The 7951-nt window shown below is 42.6% G+C and overlaps 1 pseudogene; it reads left to right on the plus strand.

Annotated features, from left to right (window-relative positions):
- The first annotated feature begins 2422 nt into the window (after positions 1-2422).
- Positions 2423-4346, plus strand: LOC125141204 (annotated as a pseudogene).
- Positions 4347-7951: the final 3605 nt, after the last annotated feature.

Consider the following 7951-nt stretch of genomic DNA (forward strand, 5'->3'; position numbering starts at 1 on the left):
CTGGTGTTTGTTGTTGGTGTACAGACAGACAGACAGACAGACAGACGGACAGACAGACAGACAGAAGAGAGAGGTGTTTGATGCAGAAGCTTCCTGCAGAAATCAGTGTGTTGTAGAGCTGAATGAACCGCGCGAGCCGGAGAGGCGGGGGCGCGCAAGACCACCCTGCGATCGTTTGTGCGCGCACATACACACGAATCGCACAAGTGACAAAACTGTTGCTTCTGCGCGTTTTTTTCATACTGAAACATCACCGTGAACTGTTTTCGTCTGTGTGTGTGTGTGGTGTGTGGTGTGTGTGTGTGTGTGTGTGTGTGTGTGTGTGTGTGTGTGTGGTGTGTGGTGCGTTTGTGTGTGTGGTGTGTTGGTTTGGGTGTGGTGCGTGTGTGGTGTGTGCGTTTGGGTAAGTGGTGTGTTGTGTGTGTGTGTGTGTGTGTGTGTGTGTGTGTGTGTGTGTGTGTGTGTGTGTGTGTGTGTGTGTGTGTGTGTGCGTTTGTGTGTGTGTGTGTGTTTGCGTTTGTGTGTGCGTGTGCGTGCGTGTGTGTGTGTGTGTGTGCGCGTTTGTGTAAGTGTGTGTGTGTGTGTGTGTGTGTGTGTGTGTGTGTGTGTGTGTGTGTGTGTGTGTGTGTGTGTGTGTGTGTGTGTGTGTGTGTGTGTGTGTGTGTGTGTGTGTGTGTGTGTGTGTTCAGCAGGATATGAACAGTAACAGAAGATATTCACACTGAGCAGCAGCGCGCGCGGAAAAATACTTTTAGTTAAATAATGAACAGAAAAGTCTAGAGATGGAGGGATTCCTGAATAAAGCTAAATAATTAAATAACACACAGTCAGAAGATTGTTCCATGGCACGCACGAGACGACGAGATCATCCTTCGGTGTGAATTGAGCTCGAGCTCCGGTTTAACGGAACTGCACTTTATTGTTTCAGGTGAGAACCGAGTTTATCTTTTTACTGCGTGTTCGGTTCGATTTGTACATCAGACCTCTGAACATAGTGACTGTGGAATGAGAGAATACTGTGTGGGAATACAGCTGTTTATATACAGCAGGGACAACAATCTGGTCATTAAATTATTATTATTAGTAGTATTATTATTATTATTATTAATTAATTAATTAATTATTTAATTAATTAATCTGTAATCAATATGCAAATAAATGTTATTATAGAAAGAAGTAAACTGTCGGATTAACTACCAAAAAACAAACCACTCAGAACAAAGGCAGTAAACTGCACCTTGTATCTTTATATGTCTTTTATTAAAGGTGTGTGTGTGTGTGTGTGTGTGTGTGTGTGTGTGTGTGTGTGTGTGTGTGTAGTTTTAATGAACTAACACATGGACTTTAATGGAGTAACACGATGCTCTCATCAAGGACCAATTATGTCCCCTTTAAATGATCAGATTAAACTTACACATTAAACCCTGATGTCACAGATAACTACAGCTTATTATCCTCATCAGATACAACCAATAAACTGTTACAGCACACAATAATATAACTGATAATGAAATATGTGGTAATGCTTTCATTTAGACTTCATAATCAACATTTAGACAAAAAAACAGAATCTCTTTTAATAAATGTTTTCAGATTATTTTTGTTCATTTTAAGGAGAATGAACACAATTATGCCTCAGAATAAAGGTTACTGATCTGAACTCTGTTTATCTTACAGCTGGTAATTTGGACAAAGTTCTTAGAAAATAAATTACTGTAAGTACATTATAGTTTTTAAAGCTTTTAAAACCCACTAAAGGATCTAAGGTGCTTCACTTTAATTCGTCAACACCAGTGACATGGGAAAGTGCAGCAGTGAAAGGCTTTCAGATTTTACTTTTATATTCCTTTTTCTGTCTGGATTCTTCACACAACAACAACAAAAAAAATCTCCTGATGTGAGACTAGAAAAAAATCACAAAATGTATTGTTGTGGATGTGGGAAAAATATACAAAAGGAAAGTGGACAGACCAACAGACAGGGCTTTATTAATAATTGTGTAGACATGTAGTGATTTGGAGATAAACAATAATAATAATAATAATAATAATAATAATAATAATAATAATAATAATAATAATAATAATAATGGAATGAAAATTTACATCAACAGACTTCTGTATCACCAAAAAAGCATTTTTTTGAGAAAAGTCCATCTTTATACAAAGGAAAGGAATTTTCTGAGTTTATTTATTTCTTCAGTTATGATGGTGAATGTTGCAGAAATATTGACGCAGTTCTTTAATACAGATCTCCAGATTCATGCTGTTTTTTCCTCCTGTAGTGTCTCTAGTCCTCTCGTCCTCTCACACTTCATTCTGGCCGGCCCCGTGTCCTGTAAAGGAGAGGAGGACTTCCTCTCTATTGCAGCGTCTCGTCTCAGCCACAGGAAGCGTGTGATTGGCGCAGCAGTGGGCGTGCAATGGTGCTGGTGTTACTGGTTGCCATCCCACTATTAGTTCACAGCACTAAGCTGGGTGGAGTCGGAGGCGGAGTCGGAGGGACACATTATGAGATGCTGGGTAGCTGTAAGATGGTGTGCAACTCTCTCACGCCCAGAGAAATGAACTCACGCCCGTTTCCCCGCCTCCACATGACATCCCCACACGCAGGGCCGGAGGGAAATCCAGTTTCCGTGGGGATTCCGGGCCTACCAGGACCACCTGGACCCACGAGGGCCACCGGAGATCCAGGGTAACCTGGTCCTCCGGGTCCACCGGGTCCAGGTCCTGGAGGATATGTCCCGTCATTCTACAGCCCCAAAATAGCGTTTTATGCCGGTCTGCGCAAACAGCATGAGGGCAGCGAGGTCCTGAAATTTGACGACGTGGTGACCCAACGTGGGAAACTATTACGAGCCCACAACAGAAAGTTCACCTGTCCTTTACCAGGGATCTACTTCTTCACCTACCACGTCCTCATGAGGGGAGGAGACGGGACCAGCATGTGGGCCGACTCAAGAAGAATGGACAGGTACACATCTGAGTTGTGTGTGTGTGAGAGAGAGAGAGAGAGAGAGAGAGAGAGAGAGAGAGAGAGAGAGTGTTTGTGTGTGTGTGTGTGTGTTTGTGTGTGTGTGAGTCCTCTCCATCTGTGATTGCTCAAAATATCAAAACATATTTTCATTGCTGACGTCACTCCATAGAGCAATGCTTTTAATTCCATACACTTGGTTTCTGTTTGCTTTATAAACTATACACAAGATATAGATATAACGTATAAACTCATAACCCTGACCATAACCCTGACCATAACCCTGACCATAACCCTGACCATAACCCTAACCCTAACTATAACAATAACCATAACCCTGACCATAACCCTAACCCTAACCCTGACCATAACCCTGACCCTAACCCTGACCATAACCCTGACCATAACCCTGACCATAACCATAACCCTGACCATAACCCTGACCATAACCCTAACCCTGACCATAACCCTGACCATAACCCTGACCATAACCCTAACCCTAACCCTAACCATAACCATAACCCTGACCCTAACCCTTACACAGTGTGAAAGCAGCAGCACAAACACGATCCAGACAAAACTAAAAAAATTCACCACTTCATTTTCCTCCTCTGCTTTGCCAAATAAACCAAAACTCCAGCTGACATCCGTCTCATTCGTGCTCCGTTCAACTTTTTCATGGTGATTTATTGTTTGTTCAGTTTGACTTGGTTGCCATGTCGACTAATAAATAAAAGCAGGCTAAACTCTGCTAAACTCTCTACACTATTTTTTAAAGTCTAATAGCATGACTTCTGCAGCATGACTTCTGCAGCATGACGTCTGCAGCATGACGTCTGCAGCATGACTTCTGCAATATTTAAAATACACACAATACACTTTATTAAGATGGAGTTAAAAAATGAGGACAGCATTCAATTTTTCAGCAGTTTATGATCCAGTGGCTCTTCTGTGGGATTAGACCAGACCATCTAGACTTCACTGTGTCTTGAGTTCCATGGTGGTGTCTCTTGTTCTCCAGTTGTTCTTCCCTGGAGCACTGTTGGTGGTTCTAACACACTGATCCGTGTACAGTGGTTAATTGTTGGTCTGTTAACTTGGATGACAAAATCATCACTCAGTTTAATTTAACTGTTAATATATTTCTGCACTACAATCTGCGAACTATTCAGAATAATAAAAAGATTCTAAATTTTCTAAATTTTAATTTATTGAGAAAAAATTATCTTCTCGTTCATGAATTTTTTGCATGAATTTCCAGAATTAACCGTCCATGAATATAGTCAGGAGATCTGCTAGACCTCGAGACACCTTCACATTGTCTTTAGAAAATCTCTTGAGTTATTGTGACTCTGTGTTTCAGATCTTGTTGAAACATCATCTTCTTCACTGATGCAGTTTCTTGGCAGATGAGATGAAATTCTCCTATAATGCATCCTACATCACACCATGCTTCACTGTGGGTCTGGTATTTTTGGGATCATAAACACAACCTACATTCTTGATGAATATTTCCAGAGTCGTTGTTCCTTCTGCCCAGATTACATTGTCTCAGAAGGCTTTCAGCTCCACAGCTCTGTTCCTGTATTACAGCAGTGAAGTGTGAGCTGTAGAATAGAGATGATTGTGGTGCAGTTCACTGGTGTAACTGATGTTCCTGCTGCTTTCTGGTTGTCCTGCAACTCTTTTCTAATGACTGCCTTCTTCTCTCTAACCTTCTTTGTCTGAGGGTGTGAGGTGAAAGCTGAGGTTACGTGAACTTTCCACCTACAGACTACGGAAGTGTTTCACTGACAGAGATGATTAAAGTCTTTGGTATCTGACTCTGAACCTTTAGGGTTTAATAACGTTGTTGTGGAGAACTTTAGGAAACTAAATAAAGAGAACTTTAGGAAACTGCTTCACCTTGGCATGATAGTTACTGGATGTGTAAAATCTTCCCAACCAACAGAACGCCTATAACCCAGGTACAATTACAACGTGAAGTTCCTTTTGCGACATGCTTTATTGTTTATTGTGTATTAATACTTACAAATTCAGTGGAGGTTGATATTTCAAGGCAAAGATATATTTTAAACAACAAAAACAGAAGTGTCTAAATATTTATTTCTTCTCATTGTCTATTGATCAGCCAGTAAAACTGGATTCGCTCAGTTTGATTCAGGGTGAATCTGTCCTATAGGACTCGTCCGATCCCCCGACACTCAACACAAACAGTTTTACTGCAGAATCTCTGTCGGTTTTCACCTCGTATCAGCTGCACACTTTATCGATTGACCAGCAGCTCCATTAAAGAGCAGGAAGATGGAGAGAAGAGACACTTTAACTTACTGTCTCACTGTCACACTGCTGCTTTCCATTTCTGCTTAATTATTTATGTGTTTGAGATGAGATTCACACACACACACACACACACACACACACACACACACACACACTCACACACACACACACACACACACACACACACACTTTTTGATTCTCCACTGTATCTTTAGACTATCATTGTGCCCTGTGCCACATGTTTCTGGAGGCTCCAGCGTGCTCAGATGTTGTGGTGTTAATAACAGTAATTTTAACACCCTGATCGTGGAGAAACGTTGTCTCATGTCACTGTGTACTGCAACAGTTATATATGGTTGTAAAGACAATAAAAGCTTCTTGACTTGACTACTAGGGTATCTCACTAAATCCGGATCTGCTGGAATCACTCCACATTAATATGTATATAGTTAATAAGGTGTTTCAGAGGTTTGATCACTGTAAAAAAAATGACACTGTAAACAAAGACAGAGCTATAAGGACTTAATAAGTTAGTCTTAGCCACATAAAGTGCATCTGTACAACCTGGTGCAAGCAGTGCAGGACAAGACAGACAAGACAGTGCAGGACAAAAGACAGTGCAGGACAAAAGACAGTGCAGACAAAACATTACAAGACAATACACCAAAGACCATACACAGAAACAGCACCAGTGTACATACTGTATGTTCAACAATATTACATGTGCAGAAATACTGCAATGAACACAGTGTTATAACAGCAGTTACCTGAGATATTGTAAAGTATTGTGCAAAACAGCAATCGACTGGTGAACAGCATTTGTACATATGTGTCTTTATTGCCCAGGTGGCTGAGGGCTAAATGAAGGGCAGTTGCAATGGCATCGTCTGTGGAGCGCTTTGGGCTATATGAGAACTGTAGGGTGTCCAGTGAAGGTGGTAACTGGGGTCTTGATGTGCCTCGTAATGACATTCTCTAAGCACTTCATAATGATGGGTGTGAGTGCGACGGGACGATAGTCATTGAGGCAGGACACTGTAGACTTCTTTGAGACGGGGGCAATGATGGTTGTCTTGAGGCACGTAGGAACAACAATGCTGTTGAGGGAAATGTTGAAGATGTCAGTAAAGACATCCGCTAGCTGTTCTGCACATTCCCTGAGCACCTGCCTGGAATGTTGTCTGGTCCTGCAGCCTTCTGTGGGTTAACGCAGAGTACCTGGTCGTTGGGGGGAGGGATGGTCTTCTGTGTGTTTACATCAACACACACACCACCACTGTGAGTCTTAACGCACAGATTTGCATTTCTGTCTGCTCTACACGAGGTGACCCATCTAGCTGAATGGTGACGTCCGTAACTCTGTCGCTGAGCCACGTCTCCGTGAAAACAAAGACACAGCAGTTTCTAAACTCTCGCAGTGTAGAGCATTCGAGACTGATGTAGTCCAGTTTATTGTCCAAGGAGCAAACATTGGAAAGTAGAATGGACGTGAGAGACGGCCGGCTAGGGTTTGTTTTTAGCCTAGCACGGATGCCTGCCCGCTTACCGCGCTTCCGCTTCCTTGTGCACCGCTTTCGGTGTCCCCTCTCCTGGTCTCCGGTGTCAGGTTACGTGAAGATTTCGTGAAGTCTTTCCAGCACATCGTCGTGCAGGTTGGTTGTTGCACGATTTCTGTATTTTATCAGTTTCTGGCAGTTATATACATGGACATCGCTGTCTCTGGTGTCCATGTACTGGAAATAGTCGGGTTAAAAAACAAAAATAAAACCGTAAAAACGTAAATAGCACCATACTGAATCCGGAGTGGCCGCTGCGTGTTACTGCCGTGTCCCCATCTTAGATGTAGTATTCAGCCTGTAGCAGAATATTCTGGATAAAGAGAGGAGAGATGGTGTAGAGCAGGACTGAGCTGATGGAAGCTGATCTTCTGATGCAGATGTGATGTGTGTCACTGTCAGTCTGTGATTTTAGGTAAATCATGTGAATAAATTTTGTTTAAATGATCTGGAGGTGTGAAAGACAGAATAATAGACAGTGTTGTGGACTGAAACAGTAGGAGAGAGAGTGAGGGAAGATGGAGAGATGAGCAGAAGAGAAGAAGATGGATGGCTAATCAGAGTAAAGCAGACACAGAGGTCGAGTGAGAGAGTTACAGCGAGGCCACGAGTACAGGCTCCATCAGATAGGCGTAAGTAAGACAGATGAGCAGAAAAAGGACGAGGACAAAGTGGACACGACTCAATGTCTGTTTCACAGAGAGAGAGATGGATTAATACACAACACATTACTCAGTGTGAGGGACAACGTTAACCTCGTTAACATAATTAATACATCGTTCACACTCTACTGCGTCGTTACTAGTGATGGAGCAGTTAAGTGTTTCAGTAGTTACTGATACTGACATGAGTCTTAATCAATGACATCAATAAACATTGTAATGAACATGTGTGTGTGTGTGCACGAGCGTGTGTGTGTATGTGTGTGTGCACGAGCGTGTGTGTGTGTGCACGAGCGTGTGTGTGTGTGTACACGAGCGTGTGTGTGTGTGTACACGAGCGTGTGTGTGTGTACACGAGCGTGTGTGTGTGTGCACGAGCGTGTGTGTGTATGTGTGTGTGCACGAGCGTGTGTGTGTGTACACGAGCGTGTGTGTGTGTGTACACGAGCGTGTGTGTGTGTACACGAGCGTGTGTGT

This window comes from Tachysurus fulvidraco, chromosome 5, assembly GCF_022655615.1.
Source record: "Tachysurus fulvidraco isolate hzauxx_2018 chromosome 5, HZAU_PFXX_2.0, whole genome shotgun sequence".
Taxonomy (NCBI): domain Eukaryota; kingdom Metazoa; phylum Chordata; class Actinopteri; order Siluriformes; family Bagridae; genus Tachysurus; species Tachysurus fulvidraco.